This window comes from Parasteatoda tepidariorum, chromosome 5, assembly GCF_043381705.1.
Source record: "Parasteatoda tepidariorum isolate YZ-2023 chromosome 5, CAS_Ptep_4.0, whole genome shotgun sequence".
NCBI classification, from domain to species: domain Eukaryota; kingdom Metazoa; phylum Arthropoda; class Arachnida; order Araneae; family Theridiidae; genus Parasteatoda; species Parasteatoda tepidariorum.
The window spans coordinates 81,185,102-81,203,910 of record NC_092208.1 but is presented as its reverse complement, the minus strand read 5'-3'; the positions used below and the strand labels follow the sequence as shown (position 1 = coordinate 81,203,910).

The following is an 18,809-nucleotide window of genomic DNA, read 5'->3' as shown; positions in this document are numbered from 1 at the left end:
ATTGTTTATATATATATATATATATATAGATATATATATATATATATATACATATATATCACAGAAATTTAAGAAAAATATTACGTTTTTTTTTTTACTGCTCATAAGCTGCAAGTATAAGAAATCATAAAAGAAGTTAAAAACATAGAGAAAGCATGGAAAATAATATAATAAGGATAACGAAAAGAGAAAAAGAAAAATTATTAAAATAAAGCATTTTTAAATATATTATTTAAAAAAAATTTTGTTTTCCAGCTTTTTAAATTTTTTATTTTATTATTTTCCATGATTTCGCTATATTTTTCATATATATTTGCTGTATTTCCTCATTGATAGGTATACATCTTATGTTACAATTATATTACAATATTACAATTTTCATAATTTCACGAGACTGCAGAAATTCATTCATCTTCATTTTCCTTCAAATATATAAACTATTTTTATGTTTATCTACTTTGTATTTATATACTTTGTGAAAAAAATTTAGTACGTAATTAAATAATTTCTCCCTGTTTTCTTTTTTTTTTTTTTTTCGTTCATTTGATGTCAATATTTTTTTAGTGTTTGCATTTCGATAAAGATTTTTTTTACAAATGTTTTAAATTTAAAGTCAATTACTCATTTGCAGCAAGTGAAAGAAATAAAAAATTACACTAAATTAGAGATTAATAACATAATTCACCATTAATAATATAATTCACCATTATCAGCTACTTATAAAATTAACTACAACTATTATTTCAAACTAAAGAAAAGAAAAGAAGTTAAAAAGACTTTTGCTAATGCTTTAATTATTTATTTTACAAAATAATTAAAATGATTTATTACTGGTAACGATTAATCAAACATTTAATTAAATCGTTTATTTAAAACGATTCGTATAAACCAAGGCTTTGTATTTTTTTTAAGTATTTATTTATGAAGTCTTATTTCGCTTAAAATGATATGACGTTACATGACTATTTATTCTCTCCAAAAAATAAATATTTTTGTCAAAATCTAAATAGTTAATATTTTATTAACTTATTTAAATTAAAAACCATAAACGTGCAATAAAGAAGAAGTTTCTAAATGCAAAAGAAGCACAATATAAGTGAGGTATTTATGTTCAATTAATTTGAAATAAATAACATCGAATACTTTCAAAAAGTTTTAGTGAGTTTACTTCTAAGTTTTAAGTTTTAAAATGAAGAAGTTTCAATTTTTGGTGCTGCCATCTATGAAGTAGTAGTGAAACTAAATATTGTGTTTAAAACATCGAATACATATAAAAGTTTTTGGTTACATTTTAATGATGCGATTCTGAAAAAATTTCTCCTCAGCAAATCATGTACATGTATTCTTGAAAAAATATTAAATACTATAAAATGTAACACATTATTGATATTACAGTTCCGTAACAACTTACAAATTAACTTTCTATTTATTTATTCTTAGGCACTTGAAAATATAACATAATATGTGTATATTTTTACGTAAATATATTTTTAGTGAAATATTTTGGAGAGAAAAAATATAGTACTGAAATTTGTATGTTAAATATGCAGTACAATGATAATGTTATATAATAACAAAGAATAAGCTTTTATTTTGAAAATATTTTGAAATTTTCTTGATTTATTTTTAAACCGTAAAATTACGAATACTAATTCTAGAATAATGCATCATAATAACTATATAAAGCAATATGCAATTTGGTAATATAAATATATTATTTAAATGATTCATATTTCGTGACTCACTTAAAGAAACTATTCCTTTAGAAACAGGGAAAAAACGAATGTTTAATTAAGAAGCAATATTTTAATAACTATTACATATATTCATAGAACAACTAAATTAAACATTGTTCAGATTACGCATGATAATAAAACTAATCATTGCTCAGACTGAACAAAGTAACAAAAGTAAGCATTGCTCAGACTCAATCAAATAAAAAAACTCAGCATTGCCTAGAAAAAGCAAAGTAACAAAGCTAAGCATTGCCAATAAAACTAAGCATTGCCGCCAAAACTTAATATTGTTTACTGTTATTCTGTTACTGATAGAGTCACTGCTTTTGTTTTTATAACACATCACCCAACCATGGCCAAGCACCTATCCCTCGTTTCCTGGGCTCTATTTTTTAACCATGGCCATGTCGCGTAGTTTTGACCCAAGTCAGACGACGTGGGAAGTTCCAGAGCTTGTATGACTCTCTCCAAATTTCCAAAACACACACAAAAAAAAAAAAAAAAAGAAGAAGAGAATACTTTCATTCAGGATAGATTTAACGTTTGGCATGAAGACGGCTATTTGTCGGCTGCAAGGGGCGAACTTACGACCCCCAGCTCTCCATCGCCAGTAGAGCGCCAGTTTTTCTATAAATCATTGCATTTATATTACTAATCAAAATATAGATAGATGAATCTAAATGTTTAAAATTGTGTTAAATATATAATGGATGAATCTTAATGTTAAAAAATTTATCTAGCATTTAAAAAGAATTTATCACCAGAATGAATAATATTATGAATATTATAAAAAAGAGCATTATAATTATGAAGGAATATTTTAAACAAATAATTAATATTAAAAATATTGATATTATTAATATTATTAATATTAAAAATATTAATAATGAAAAAAATAATATTATTAAATAAAAATATATTAATATTATAAAAAGAAAGAAGTATACAGTTTAGTATGACTTTATTATGTCAAACTTTTTAATATGTCATTATTTATTATTAATAATTTATTAAAATAGCTATATGCAAGAACTTATTGAATTTGGAAACTTTTTAATGCATTCATTTTAAAATTTTAAAACTTCTTTTGTCATCTTATCAATCATCCTTGTCAAGACACTTTAGCATTTTTAAAATTCACTACAATAATTTTAATATTTTAAAATTTAAAAAATAAATGAATTACAAAATAAATGTATTACAAAAGCTCTAACCAAAACGAACAAGACCATTAATTTATTGTTAGAAACTGCAGACATGGGCTAATCACAAATGAGTTGAGGTTAGCTTTAAGTTTCAGTTGTTTTTAAATACCATTTTAATGATTCAATGAAATTGTAATACTAAACTAATTGGGAAAAAATAATGTTTTAGAAAGACGATAAAATTCCGGTCAATTCACGAAAGGCTTAGAGTTGCATTCACTAACATTATTGGACATATTTGATTTATTGCATACAAGGTTTACATACAAGTTCGGTAGCAAAGGTTTTTCTACCTTATGTTATCTGACATAAATTCGATCCTTGATAATAGAGATCAACTTAGGTACGTCAACAACACAAAGTCTCCAAATCGAGTTGTTACCACAACTTCATGGTTTTAAATTGATTCCTGTCAGATTTAATTTATAACAGTTTTATTTTAATTTATAACAGTTATTATTTATAACAGTTTTTGAACAGCCGTCCCAATTCTGAGTTTACGGCAACTAATGTTAAACTACGTAGCCGGGTACGTAATTCGTATCAACCAGCCATCGCTGCGATTCGAACCCGCTTCACCTCATTGGAAGCCGAATGCTCTGTACCGTGAGCCGCTATTGATCTTCCTGTCAGATTTAGTTATTTACAGTTTTCTTACCGGAAATTTAATTTTACAAGCATTTTAATGATTTAAGAATCAGATGTATAGTGTGGTCCGTAATGATCATCCTTATTGTATACAGTTAGAACCTCTTTAAAAATGGAGCCAGTGCAGTACGCCCAATAGAAAAGGCATACAAGTATTTAGCGAGGAAAAACAGGCATATGTTATTGAAATCTAACGAATTAATACTGTTGAGGAATGTGGGATTAAAAGCATTAAAACTAATTTGACTTCTCAATAAAGCAAAGGTGTTTCTCTTAAGTGCTTTTTCCTCCCCACAGTTCATTCCGGCATTTAAACAGTTTTGGTGTTTTTAATTCGTCTTAGTTGTTAACGATTCGTCAAGTTTTAATAACTTTTTTACTGAATCATTCTTTCCCTAAAATATTAGTTATAGTTAGTTTATAATACTACCTCAATATTCATGTTTTTACTGAATTTTTACAAGACTATATATAATAATCGATATCTTTTGGAATATATATTTTTTTTTCGAAAAATATAAATTCATATCGATTATTGCATCACCGATTTCTGAAGCTGGAGATTTCATGACGCGTTTACCTTAAGTAAATGCTTGTTACGTTCAAAACGTGACTTTTCTTTCAAACTGGATTTACGTACTTTGGCTACTTTTTAAGATTTACTACTGATTTAACACTAGATTGGCCAAGGAAGTCATTTTGACTGCTTTTTAACTGCTTTTGCAAAAAATGTACAAATAATAAGCTTACTTCAAAGATGACTCCCGTGTATTTTATGCCCTGAAAGTCAGAATTTTAGCTTTGCATTTCTCAGATTTTCTTCAAATCTTTTTCACTGCAAAACTTAAAATAATGCAAGTTTACAATAAAATTTTAGCCAATCTTAGTGAGCCACCATAAGATTCTCAAATTTACAGAAAAACATGAAATAGCATTTTTTAATAATGTAATTCTGGAAATATACCGCTAAAACTTTTAAAAACTTTGATTAACTAATGGCAAGATGCGAATGCTATTTAAAAGTTTTTGTAGGAATTTGGAATAAAGAAAAAAAAAGAAACTTGCTAATAAAAGAAAGTGAGTTTCAACGCCTGGTGAAAAATATTATGCTCAATAAAATTCACTAAAATCATCAAAATTTAAAAATTTAGTAAGTGTTTAAAAAAACGGTTATTTAACTGAAAAAGTGTTTCGTCTGCGTATAATCTTTGTCAAATTATGGAAAAAAATTTTAACATGCATTAAAAATTATTTATGCGTTACATAATTTACCCTGAAACAAATTAACATGAAATTAAAAAAAAAATCTCATTCACTCTTAGAAATATCAATTCAACGTTGCTTTATAATATCTGCACTTTGATCCCTAAAACTGTTAGTAAATTTATTGCCGACGTCAAAAATGTGTTAAATTTATTCATGTGTCAGTTAAAGTTGACCTAAGTACATAGTAATCGAGCTTAGTGGATAGTCGAGGATAAACTTTCCAGAATGGATGTGTTAAGTTTAACAGCTTATTATTAAATATTTGACATTAACTTAATTTTTAACAAATTTTTTGTAAGTTACATGTATCACTTTCTTAATCATTGTAAGCCCTAAAAAAGTTAAAAAGAATTTTTATTAAAAATAATAATAATTATTATATTTAAAAGAGAACAGTCGGAAATTCACCCCATTACAAAGTTTGAGATTTTATGGTGACTTCAGCGTCACATGTCAGACGAAACATTCCCAGTGTATTTGGCTGTAGTGAAAGTTGGCTTTAATGATAGTTGAATAAGAATGAATCAGATACACTCAAAAGCGTAATATATAAAAAACCAGCTAATAGTGAGGGTATGGTGCGCAAGCACAGATGTGATCTGTTATGGTTTTATGAAAACTGACATATCAGTCACAATAGAAAAATGCCGCAACTGAATCAACGACAAGAAATATATATTGGTCATCAGATCACTTTCTGTCCTCTGAATAGCGTTGCCAAATTATTCACAGCTCGAATGACTATGACAAACTACAGGATTTGGAACTTCTTCATCACCCTCCATACTCACCGGTTTTAGCTTTCATTGATTACCACTTCTAATTTAATTCCGAAACTCTGTGATACTGGTCGTTAATGAATTTATTGACTATCATTTGCCATATACACTGGTGGGCAAAATTAAGAGAAGGAAGACATTTTCTCAAATATCTAAAAAACTACTGAATATAAATAAATAAAATTTGGTATGGATATAGCTTATTCCATGATAATAAAGTATGCAAAACAAAAATGAAAGTGCCATTTACTGGCAAAACCTATTGCCAATAAATCCAATGTAGTCTGAACTTATGGATAAAAGATGACAATAAAAGTGAGGCTTGTACAGTGTGTGCTGCTTCTAGTATGGTGTATGGTCACCCTTGACAGACAGACAGCATGCACAACGAATATGCATGCTGTTAACAAGGGAGTTAAGGAGAACTTGTGGAAGACCCTCCCATTCTTCCACCAGAGCAATTTTTAACTCCAGAATGGTTCTGGGCAGAGGTTGGCGCGTCGCAATAGCTCTCCCAAGAGCATCCCAAGCATGTTCAATAGGATTCAGGTCAGGAGATTTGGCTGGCCAATCCATTCGTTAAATATCATCGCTTTCCAGATACTCATCAACCATGAGAGCCCTATGTGGTCTCGCATTGTCGTCCATAAAAATGAACTCATTGCCAACAGCGCCCCTGAAAAGATGCACACAGGGCTCTAGGACCTCCTGCCTGTACCTCTGGGTATTCACGGAACCATTGTCAAACACAGGGAGCGGTGTGCGGGTATCTTGCATGCTCGAATGAATGTGCGAAAATGCTTTCCATCTCTTAATTTTGTCCACCAGTGTATTTTATCCTACTTGTTGCTTGTTTATCAAAAGTTTAGAGAAAATGTAGGTGCACACTTTGATAAATAGAATAGTTCCTTATATCAGCGTTCGTTACCAATTGAATTGATTTCGATGCTGGTTCGTTTGATAAAAAGTTAATAAAAACCAAGGATTGTATTAGAATTTTATTTTCATCGGTGCTAAGAGAAAGCACAAGCTATTGGATTTTTACTGTTTTTTACTGTTGTGGAATAAAAACAAACAATGGACAAAGGATGCCAAATTAGTGCGATATTTTTAACATATTGAACAATCAGTAAACTATCAACTAACTTTGACTTTTTAAAAAAAATTTACACCTCACGATATGAAAATATGGTTTACTTGGCATGAGCTTGGAGAAGGTGTGAAAGATATTACGGTACAATACACTCCATACTTTCTAACAGAGAATAATATTATTTTTTTCAAATTGCCTCAATACATTTAATCTCATAGAATTCAAGAGCTGGTTAACAAACTATTACCCAAATTCTGAAAAATAATTAGTATTTAATTTTAAAGAAAGTTTGAAAAGTTTGAATGAGTTTCGTCATCTTTAGAATAGAATTTTTTTTAAAAAAAAATACAGCATAGTATCTAACCCACGCACGAAAATGAAACTAATTTCCCAAAGCTTGTTATATCGTTTTGGAGCATGACATTTTAAAGGCAGGTACCAAAAAATTTATTTTAACCACCGAACATAAGAGACTAATTAGAACCTGCTTCTACTAAAAGAAGTATTTAGGCAGAAGCTCATTTTTCTCATTTAGAGGAAGGGAAAAAAATCAAATTTGAACCCCTGGTGTAGATAACGACCTTATGGGGAAAATATATTTCTCGGTTCGTTAAGTATCTACCTTCTCAGAGGAAAGCTTACTCTGATTTATATGGTGAAAAACGTAAGCTGACATTATAAATCTTATCTGTGTTCAGATTATAAGCTCTCTTTCATAAAAAGTGCCACCATTGAAACCTCCATTGCGGGAGACTTATTATCATTATGTAGAAGGAATGACATTTATTTATTACTTACAAGAAAAACTATGGAATATTGTAGGGGAAAGATGCAATTTAGAGATTTTTTGTTCCAAATACAGTGTTTAAACAGTATTTTACATTTGGAAAAAAAATTTAATTTACTGGACTTATTTAGAGGGGTACTTCAGGCTCAAAATATTTATTAATTTTTGTTAGAGAAACGACTGATGGATGCAACATATAATTAGCTATCTTTTTTTTAAATAAAATCGTATGAAAAAGGAAATTAAAATTTCTAAGAATGTGATTCTCAATTGCAAGGATTTCATCATGCGAAACATTATAAAACCACATAATAGTGGTCATTTTTTAAAAATTACTTTGAGAAAAGCATAGTGAATGAACCCCATACCTTAAACTCCTATTTTTTTTTCATCGTTTAACATCTTGGTAGCCTGAATATTAGTTACAGTGAAACCTTTCGTGAGCGACCACTCTCTGTTCCCCATTGAAATGGTCGTTAATGGAATTGGTCGTTGTTAGGGGTTACCTCTATTGAAATTAAAATGTTAAGGAAGGTACATGATTTTCAGCAAGCAATTTTAATTTTAGTCCGTTTCATTTTTGGGCGTTAACTTGCCACTTTTGTAGTCTTTATGAAATACGGTTTGATGAATAAAATTTAGCGTCAATAAAAATGACCCCTACTTATATACTTATGTGTAAAAACAAATTTAATTATGAATGATAAGACTATTTTAAATAAATAAGCACTTAATTTTTTTTTGCTTAAGTTTACGTTTAATTTCATATGATAAGATATAGTTTTAAAAGATGAGCGGAAGTTTGTCTGCTTAAGATGCTTAGTTTTTTTTAATTTGTTTTTAAAAAATTTAACTTTCAGCTCTAAAAATAAATAAATGATAGTCCTTAGTACACTCTGACTGCAACATGAGGTTGAAGATCTTTTTCAAAAAGAGCTTTCTAAGTAAGAGCCTCACTCAAACATTTTGAATACATTTTAATCTACATATTTGTATGGTTAATATTTTTTGCATTGATATTTCTTCGTGTGTCTTTATTTGACCACTTCCACACTTGGTGCTGAGGTTTACCCGGACTGGAAGAGATTTCACTGGAAGAGATTTTGAGGATCTCTTCTAAAGGTCTTCATTATCACTAAGTGTATGGAGAAAAAAAATTCCGCGCCTCCTAAAATGGGTCGTAAATAGTGGAGGTTGCTACATAGAGATGGTATTTCCTGAAGGTTTTACAGTAACGCATTTCCTGATAAAATACTTTACATTTTTGTAACAGATCATAATATGAACTAATATTTAAAATACTAATATGTTAAGGAATATCATTTTAAAATAAAAGTAAATAAGGAAGTTAAAAGGAAGAAACAACAACCATGGCTTCGTATTTGAGGAGAATGTACGTAGCGGGCTCTGAAAAACTGAACTCTCAACCTTCAGAGCCGTTCAACAGTCTTGTCTTTGTATTTCAATTAAGTGTAATTATCGTACTATTGACCGAATTTAAAAATTTGGTTTAATATATATTATATATATANTGGCTGTCCGTAGAGTCTATATAATTCAAAGTTGTATCTGATTCGCCCACTGCCTCTTTCCTGTACTGGGCCAAAAATATTTCTGAGGATTTTCCTTTCAAAAAAACAATACACAAACAGACACACACACACACATATATATATATATATATATATATAAAACCTTCAGAGTATGGCTATACTAGTGGGATAAATTAAATTCAACAAACTATATTAATACAAGATCAAAAGTTAAAAATTGTAAAAATTACGTTTATGAGCATTGCGTTGTATGAGTATATAAATATTTAAGAAAAACTAAAAATGAATTATATTTTTAAAAACAGTTCAGTTTTTTCCATTTCTTAAAATAAGAAATAAAAATTGCCACAATCCTTCGTTCAGAAAGATTGAAAGGTCCCGAATCCTGGAAAGAGGTGCAAAAAGACTGGAAATTAAAATCAAGACAAAAGAATCCATTTATATTATTTACTTTCCTTACTTACTTCCTTCAGAGAGTTTGCTGGGCTCAGGAAATGTGATCAGGATTCTTTTGCAGGCATAGCATGGGACTAAGGTTCAAGTTTTGGAAAAGTATATTCTTCTTACAGAATAAGTTGAGAAAATAAAAGTTCTTAGACTCAAATAACGTCCAAACAGAGAGTCAGTTTCTTGGATGGAATTATGCATTGCATGTGCTCCTCTGGTTATAAAAGTTTTCGCCAAAAGGTTAAAACAGCGTGATGTAGAACAAGTGTGATGCAGAAACCTCACAGTAATCACCCAGCCAAAGAACTTTTGCTGTCTATCTAAACTTAAAACTCCCCTCATAAGCTGTCTGGAACTCTTTCGGCGACTATTATGGGGATAAACTATTCCAAGTAGAGAGATGGGGAAAACATTTAAAATAGTAGATTTTGCCTAGGTTCGGGATATTAATAAAATAATATAAAAAATAATAAAATGCCATACGATACTTAAAATGCGTTTTTTCTTTCTTCCGTAGCAACAAGCAGGCCCAGACTCTTTAAAATAACTTGCCTACATTTACATTACTCCCTTACATTCATTTATTTATATTGATATATTGATATTATAATATCGATTTATTTCAATTATGTTATTTTATTCTGTTATGTTATGTTATGTAAGATCTATCATGCTTTAAGCTTTGGATGCTAAACAACTTTTTTCTTTCTCTTAACATACAATGCCTGCGTTTGTCAGAATAAGAGAGAAACTTTCCCTTCTTTTTTCAGTGATTGGTCTCCTTAGCCAAGTGATCTCCCCTTTCCGTCAAACAATTGGGGGTGTGGAGGTAGAGATGGTGAATCCAGCCTCAACCCTGTTTGTGTCATTGTGATGTTCCTCTCTAAATTGCGGCGCCTTCTGTTCTCCAACTTGGTAAAGTATTATTAACCTTTTTCTTTTAAATTGCAATAACCACCCATGGCTACATACGTTTGTGCAATAATAGATAAACTAGGAGGCTTCGCCCCCTGCTCGCTGGCGCTCGCCAACCCCCGAAACTGCTTTCGTTGTTCATTTCGGATTGCTTCGCAATCCGATGCTCGCTTTGCTCGCTCATTGGATACGTTCTTAACGTCTAGCTTTTGTATACTTTTTTGAACACTGAAGTTCCGAAAACTTTTCACTGTAGAAAATTCTGAACCTGTGCATTTCAATATTAATTTGAAATTGCAAACAGTTCACATATTTTTCTTAATCACACTATTCTAAATTTCAGTTGTTGAGAAAAGTAACTGTTGTAAGTTTTGTTTTAAAGTCTTTCCCACCAGAAGGCTAAAACCATGTGTTGTAAAACAATATGAAATAGTACTGAACGCCGGATGTAAAGCATCGGCTTCGATGAAGATAATTTTGTGAGAGTTTTTTTGATAATTCGGTGAGAATTCACCCAATTAGACATATGATGCTCACTGCGTGCTCTTGCGCGCCGAAGCCATTAAAAATGAAAATGAAGAATTAAAAATGAAAACTGTTGCCAACGCGAGAAAAGAAATATCATTGGTTTTATTGATACATACGTATTAGCGTTTTATATAATAAGATACTTCCGGTGCAGGGAAGTTTTGCGGGTTTTAGAAATTTCTCATCTTTTCCCTACTATACAATCTTTGACTCAGCTTAGACAGAGTAAATTTCTTCATTAAATGTCACACAGCTGTGATATTTTCCCTCCAAATGACAAGATAAAAGGGAGGGAGAGGATGTGAGCGTCATGTGTCGTATACCTGCGCGTTCTGCGATTTTTGATGTTTGAAAATTTATTTGTTTACTGAGTTGCAAGTCATATTTGTAGTTTAATTTGTTAAACTTGTGCTGCCCTCAAGTGAATGAGATAAAGAGTATTACAGCAGTGGTGCCATCTATGTTTAGATGAGAGTGGTTCGCATTCCTTCAGTACAGATTCGAAAACGATGTGAGTGAATGTAACAAGAAAGAAGGACGTAACTTTTGAACCGTAGGGCCCTACGACGGGCGTTAAGTCTCACGGATAAGGGGATCACATAACTTTGATAGGCAATAGCTTGCTTTATGAAGTACTACGTCGCTAAATTTTGCTAAACGTAACCTTACTAAATGTAAAACGTCGCTAAATTTCGCTAATTGTATACGTCGCTAAATGTAATTCTCTGCAAGAGTAATGTAACGCGATGGGCTCCATCAGTGATAATATCTCAATATTTAAATAAAAACAAGAAGGAAAAAAATTAAATGTTAAAAATTAAATATAGTTAGGTGCTTATTAGGTTGAGCAAATTTGTTTATGCAGTTTCAAATTTCACAAATAATGTTCAAACAAACAAATCTAAACTATTCAAATTCCAAAGATGATAAACTAATAAACCTATGATTTGTTCTACCAGAAATTTACTATTTATTCATGGGCATTTATCAATTTTACATATTATTTTATCTAATTTTATGAGGATTTTTTTTCCAAAAAGAAATAAAACTTTTATTACTTATTTTTCTATCTACTCGAAGTGGATCCATTTAAACGAATGACTTATTGACAGCAACATTCCACTTTAAGTTTAGCTAGGAATTATGATCTAGGTATTCGATATTCTGTTCGCCAAAAATAGCATTTTCTTCTTTTTTCGAGGATAAGAGATAAATGCTCTGGAAAGCGGTATAACGTAATTCCCTTTCGCTGAAACCCATGGATCAGGAACTATTTATATAACTTGGTATAAAAATTATTTGCAACAACAAACAACAAAAAAAGCAATCATCAATGATTTTATTTTAGTTTAGAATAACTTAAAATTTAAGCTCTTTCAATTTACCTCGGGAACGGAAAGACTAGCAAAAATATCCGGTATAAAATCCTTAGATTAAGGAAGGAAAAAAGAATTCAAAAATAACTTTTGAAGAAAATTGGCTTAAGCATGAACAAAGCTGGCATATCACTGGATTTGCAAGTGACGTAGTGTGAGTATCTCGATCCTGATTGGTTGTTGAAACGTGGGATTATACGTTAGAAACTGTTCTTCCCATTCTATTTTGAGTAAACTAAGCCCATTACGTATCAATTCTCTTAAGCGACACATTCTATATTCCTTCACAAATATTTCGATTTTTTCATTATTTTCGTACACAAAGAAACTAACTATGCATCGTAGTTGCCAGGAGCACGAAACAAAAATATATCACGGTTACAATAAAATAGGTAAACAAATAATTAATATAAGTTAAGAACAGAGATAAACGAGAAAGAATTATATTTCAGCAATTTTGTTGTGCGATACGGCGCTGTATTTAATTAACTTCACATTAATTAACATTCTAACTTATGTGGACTAACTTAGCGCAACTTTAACACGCCGATATACTTATAAGTTACCAGCTGGAGCTCACGTCATAGGTCACATGCGTGGGTATCTGTAATCTTCTTCTTGAAGTGCAAGTACCCAATTAACATTAGATTGATTTTTTTTTTTTGAATTTTATTTCATTAGATTTTCCCTCGAAATGAAAAAAATGAACATAAAACGAAAAAAATCTGTTTATGAGATTCTAGATAGTGGCAAATAATGTCTATCAAACAAATCTCAACAATTCCAAATTTCAAGGAAACAAAACTAATAACACATGATTCCTTCTACCGGAAATGCAATCTTTGTTTATGAAGAAACATTTTATCTCGTTTTTATGAGGCTTTCTTACACTTTTTTTTTCCGCCAAAAACAAATAACATTCTCACAACGGATATTTCTGTTTATCCGAATTGAAATTACACCAGTTTCCTTCCGCTAATAAACCACTACAATCCTACTTGGTGAACGACTTATCGCCAACAACATTCCACTTAAAGTTTTGCTTGGAATCGCTATCCAGGGATTCGATATTCTATACGCCCAAAATTGCATTTTTCCTCCTTCTCACCGGGACAACAGATAAATGTTCTGGAAAGCGATATAGACTAGTTCCTTTCCGCCGGAACCCATGGATCAAGAACTATTTATCACTTCCAAAGGATTTCCGCTGATGATAAGGTCATAATGATGGCTTACGCGAGATGGAAAAATTGCAGATACCTTTCTTTATCGTATCACGATATATATCAGCAGATAATTCGATACAGATCTCATTTAGATTGCACTGACTTATGCCTTGAAAGGCATTATCAGTGAAATACGTTATATCCTGAAACACTTTATAATAACTATGTTACAACATCAGTTCAATAAGCAATTTACTTACAAATCATTAGTTTTCCGTATGTTAAAGTAATCGTCTTTGTGACGTAAAGTTTAAACTGATTATAAGCACTTTTTTTTTCGCTGGAAAAAATATTTGTTTCTTATAGCTCTGAATTTGTAAATAAAAAAAAAGGCTGCAAAACATTTCCTTATTAAAAAATACTTTTCAGTTAGTTATTATGCAGGGAACTATATCCTTTGATGGAAATTTGTAAAATGAAATTTACTTTATTTGGATAAATTTTATGCAATTGATCAAATGCATTTTTACAATTACGTAAAATGCATTTCACTAATCATGTAAAATATATTTTCCATGATTATGTAAAAATATATTTGATATTGTTAAGTATTATTTTTAATAAATAATTATGTAAAATACTTATCATTTTCAAAGGATTTCCGATAGTGGTAACGATGGGTTAATGCGTTTGTCATAATGATGGTTTACGCAAGATGGAAAAATTGCCTATGATAACTTTTATTGTATCACGATATATATCAGTACATAATTCGATACATATCTCAGTTATATTGCACTGACTTACATCGGAAAAGGCATTATTAAGTGAAATATGCCATATCCTAAAGCACTTTATAATAACAAAAAAGAATAAATGAAAAAAAAAACGGGCCACTCTAAATAACTTTTGATCTAATGATCGCATTTTCACGATATAAGATTCAATCATAATGGCTCGTGAGGGTGACCTCAAATATGTTAAAAAATAAGTGCAAATGATATTTTAAAATACTAAATCAGACAAAAAAAACATACTTTCTCTGAATAAACATACCTTTTTATCAACGGATTCGGATTTCTGACCGCCAAATTAAAAAGGATAGTCGCTATCTGGGAAGTATGGTCAAAACAGTTAGATCAAGAGAGGGCTCCAAAGTTTGGACCCCTTAAATTTAGATTTTGCCTTAATGTTAATTTTAGATTTTGTGTGCTTAGCTTCATTTCGAGAACTTTTTAAGCGAATTGAAAACTTTTTACACTCAATTATAAGAATCGTTAATCTAAAGATAATTCGATGCAAGAAATAACTTCATTATTTTATTTAAGAATGGTCGAAAACAAATTTGAATTGTTAGGCATACTTTTTAAGCGAATCGAAAAATTTTTGTTCACAAGTTTAAAATTCATTAATCCAAAGATATTTCCATGCAAAAAATTTTTTTAGTAAATATTTGTTATTTTTATCATTTTATTTAATATTTGTGAAAAAACTTTTGAATTGGAAGGTATACAATTTTTTGCATCATTTTAAATAATGTAATTATTACATGGCAAAATTACATGGAACAATTGGTCGAATTTTTCCTGAAAAATTGGATTTTAAAATAGTTACATACTGAAAATTCGATTTCTCAGGAACTATTCGACCGATTTTGCTCACATTTTGTATTTTTCTATATAAAATTACATTATTTAAAATGATGCAAAAATTGTGTACCTTACAATTCACAATTTTTTCGACTATTCTTAGGTAAAATAATAAAGAAATAATAAGTATTTACTAAAAGTTATTTTTTGCATAGAATTATCTTTGGATAAACGATAATTCTGTGTCAGAATTTTTCAAATCACTTAAAAAGTTCATGAGATATAGCAAACTACGCAAAAAATAAAATCAACATTAAGGGATTCGAACTTTGGAGAGCTCTCCTGGCCAAACTATTAGAAACCATACATCCCAGGTTGCGGCTAACCCCTATATTTTGGGGGTCAAAAATCTGAATCCGTTGAAAGAAAGTTATGTTTATTCAGAGAAAGTACTGAAAGCTTTTGTGTCTGATTTTTAAACTTAAAAAATCGTCTCCACTTCTTTTCTAGTATTGAAGTCTCTCCCTCGAACCATTACGAATGTGTCCTAGAATGTAAAAATCCGATCATGAGATAAAAAGTTATTCAGGGTGGTCCGCTTTCCTTTTTCTTTTGTGCACTGTACAACAACGGTTCAAAAGACAATTTAATTACTGATGGATAGTTTTCATTATGTTAAAATAATTGTCTTTGTGATTTGAACTTTGAACTTATTATAAGCACTTTTCTTTTCGTTGGTATCTTTGTTTCTCGTGACTCGTAATTTGGAACTTAGAAACAAATAAGCTGATAACATCTTTTCATTAGAAAAAAACTTTTATCATGTAAAATGCATTTCATTTTTAGTTTGATAAACACTTTTCATCTAACTGTATAAATGCAGTTGCAAAATTCCCTAAAATCCATTGCAATGTAAAATTCACAATAACTATGTATAAATGTAAAATTCTTTTTACATAACTATGCAAAAATCTTTTATATTATCATGGTACTGTCCCTAACTATTATTTACTAACTACTAACTTCTTTTGAATCAAAGCAAGAACATGTTTTAAGGGATTACGTAAATTTTGGAGAGAGTCAAATATTGAAATAAAGACAAAAATAATTGTTTACAAAGCTATTGTTAGAGCAGTACTATTATATGGCGCAGAAACCTGGAAACAGACTAAGATCGAAATACAAAATTAGAAACCTTTCAAAACAAATGTTTAAGATTTATTTTTAAAATTTTCTGGCCTTACAAAGTATCAAATCAAAATCTATTAAAGAAAGCTAAAATAAAAACAATCGAAGATGAAATTAAAAAACGAAGATGGAGCTGGCTCGGACATATCCTTAGAATGCCCAAAGAAAAAATTTCATCTGTTGTGCTTACATGGGCCCCTGATGGTAAAAGAACAAGAGGAAGACACAGACTTACCATCCAGCGCATGTTTTTGGGCGAATTAAAAGAATGTGGAATATCTGGCTGGGAGGAAGCAAGATCTATTGCTAAAGACGTTGGAGGCGTTGGAGGGATATGCTGGAGGCCTTAAGGCACGTAGAGGCCAAGGCACGTAGAGGATAAGTAAGTAAGTACTAACTTCTTTGAGTAACTGTATCACCTCTGAGAGACATTTTATGTGTTCGGCATTAACAAACAAACATTGACATTATACGAAACATATCTCAGTATGCAACGATCTTTGTGAAAAGAGGTTTAATGTAGTCACACATAACTATTATATTAATATGTATAAAAATATAGTGTGTGTACTATAGAATCTATCATATCTCTTGATAGATAGTAGATTATGTATGAACGGAGATATTTATGTAAAAGGCAAAGTTTAATAAAACTATTCGAAAAGATTTTAAGCAATTTTTTATCTTTCACATCAGAACAAAACATTTTGTGTTGAAACGTTTCAAATATGTTCCCTGTGGCAGTTAAAAAGGTGTTTTTAAAAAAATTTGCCTTCGCTTATTCAAGAATGGTTTCTTATTCAAATGTATTTCAAATAATACTTTGCTTATTCAAGTAATTTCTCTTTAGTTTATTAAATTTAGTAAAGTTGCAACTTTTTCTATGCATTTTTGAAGCATACATTTTCTTCTTAAAATCATTCAGAGTTGGAACTTTAGAAACGAATACCAGGAAAGTTCTCACTGATAGTACAAGTGCAATCGGTTTTTATTCTATCGTATCTCAACAAATACGAGTTTTAACGTAATTAGTTAAAACAAAAAGTTTGAAAGCTATAGAAAATATTTCTCTATATTAAAAAACAGTAAAGAGCGCTGTTTTACTTAAACTTCAACTTTGGTAAAAATATCGAGCTAAGAAACTTAAAATTACTCAGGTGCACAAAAAATTTACAAAAATTACGGTGAAAAAAATAACATTCAGGAATTAATTAGAGAATTATTAGCTGTTAAACTTGATGGGTAAAGCACCATGTGAGCCGTTCTCAAGCTACAGGAATAAGGCAGATTTTAAATTCGGCATAATGAAATGAACATATTTTTATATAAACTTAACACAGGGATTTTTGAAATTCTAAATTTTACGAGTTATTGCAATTTTAACTACTTTTTTTGAGAATTTTTTTCTCATTTTTCTCTGATATGCGTTACATTTTATTTTACATCGCAGAAAATATAAGACTTGGAATTTTGAAATTACAATAGTGTGTAGGAAAAAAGCTAGTAATTCAATGAACTCTATAAAATATGATTCAATTATTGATTCGAGACTTATTAATTTTTAAACTTCTAGTAAAATAAACGATGCTGGCTAATCTTCTGCCAGCTGAAATGTAACTACAGAGATTAAACGTAACGAGCTGACAGCACTATTTTGAATTATAAAATTAACGAGAGCGTTTTTTTTCAAAACTTTTGATTTGTTTGAAATTTATGGCATCTAAGTGCTTTCTTTGGAATTTTTTTTCCCTGAATAATAATTATTTACCTATTATTATCGAAAAAATTTTCTGTGGCGATTTTCCTTTTATAAGCCCGCATTTATTTGATTTGTGAAGAAACAAACAGAAAGAATTGATAATTTAAAAAAATGAAAGATAGATAGATTAGAGCCTCCTAGTAAACGCAAAAAAACTGTTACTTTTTGTGCATTCGTTCTGCATAATTACTATAACAAGAAAAAGTTCTTGTAATCAAATTATATTTGATTAAATAAATTTCCACAATGGAAACAAATATCCCAAATCTTTTAATTCAATCTATTATGCAGGTCCATTTAAATATGATATGAGCCTTTCCAATTTTCTAAGAAAAAACTACCTATATAGCCAGTTGATAAATCAGAATTTGACTAGAATATTTATTCAACGTTTAATTCTTCTTCAATAATAAAAAGAAAACGAAAAAAGATTTCCTTACACAATAATGTCATTATGATAACATGAATTATAAAATCACTAGGAGGCTTCGCCCCCTGCTGGCTGGCGCTCTCCAACCCCCGGAACTGCTTTCGCAGTTCATTTTTGCCGAAGCCTATCAATTAAAAATGAAAACTGTTGCCAACGCGAGAAAAGAAATATCATCGGTTTCATTGTCACATACGTACGTATTAGCGTTTTATATAATAAGATAGATATTATTATCTAATCAAACCATAATAGGAAGAGAAGCAAACTGCTCAACTGCTCAGGAGTGTGTATATATATATACATATATATATACATATATATATATATATATACACATATATATA

General features: G+C 30.0%; 1 protein-coding gene and 1 long non-coding RNA gene across 5 annotated transcripts in view; one reads left to right on the top strand and one right to left on the bottom strand.

Moving 5' to 3' along the window:
• The window catches only part of LOC107456822 (dopamine D2-like receptor), a 412,581-nt gene that overhangs the window by 119,408 nt on the left and 274,364 nt on the right, over nucleotides 1-18,809 (bottom strand). The window lies entirely within an intron of this gene.
• The window catches only part of LOC107456823 (uncharacterized), a 63,490-nt gene that overhangs the window by 8,012 nt on the left and 36,669 nt on the right, over nucleotides 1-18,809 (top strand). Inside the window, exon 2 of the long non-coding RNA XR_011636745.1 lies at nucleotides 10,285-10,434. This is a non-coding gene — a long non-coding RNA (uncharacterized lncRNA). The remainder of the gene's footprint in view (nucleotides 1-10,284; nucleotides 10,435-18,809) is intronic.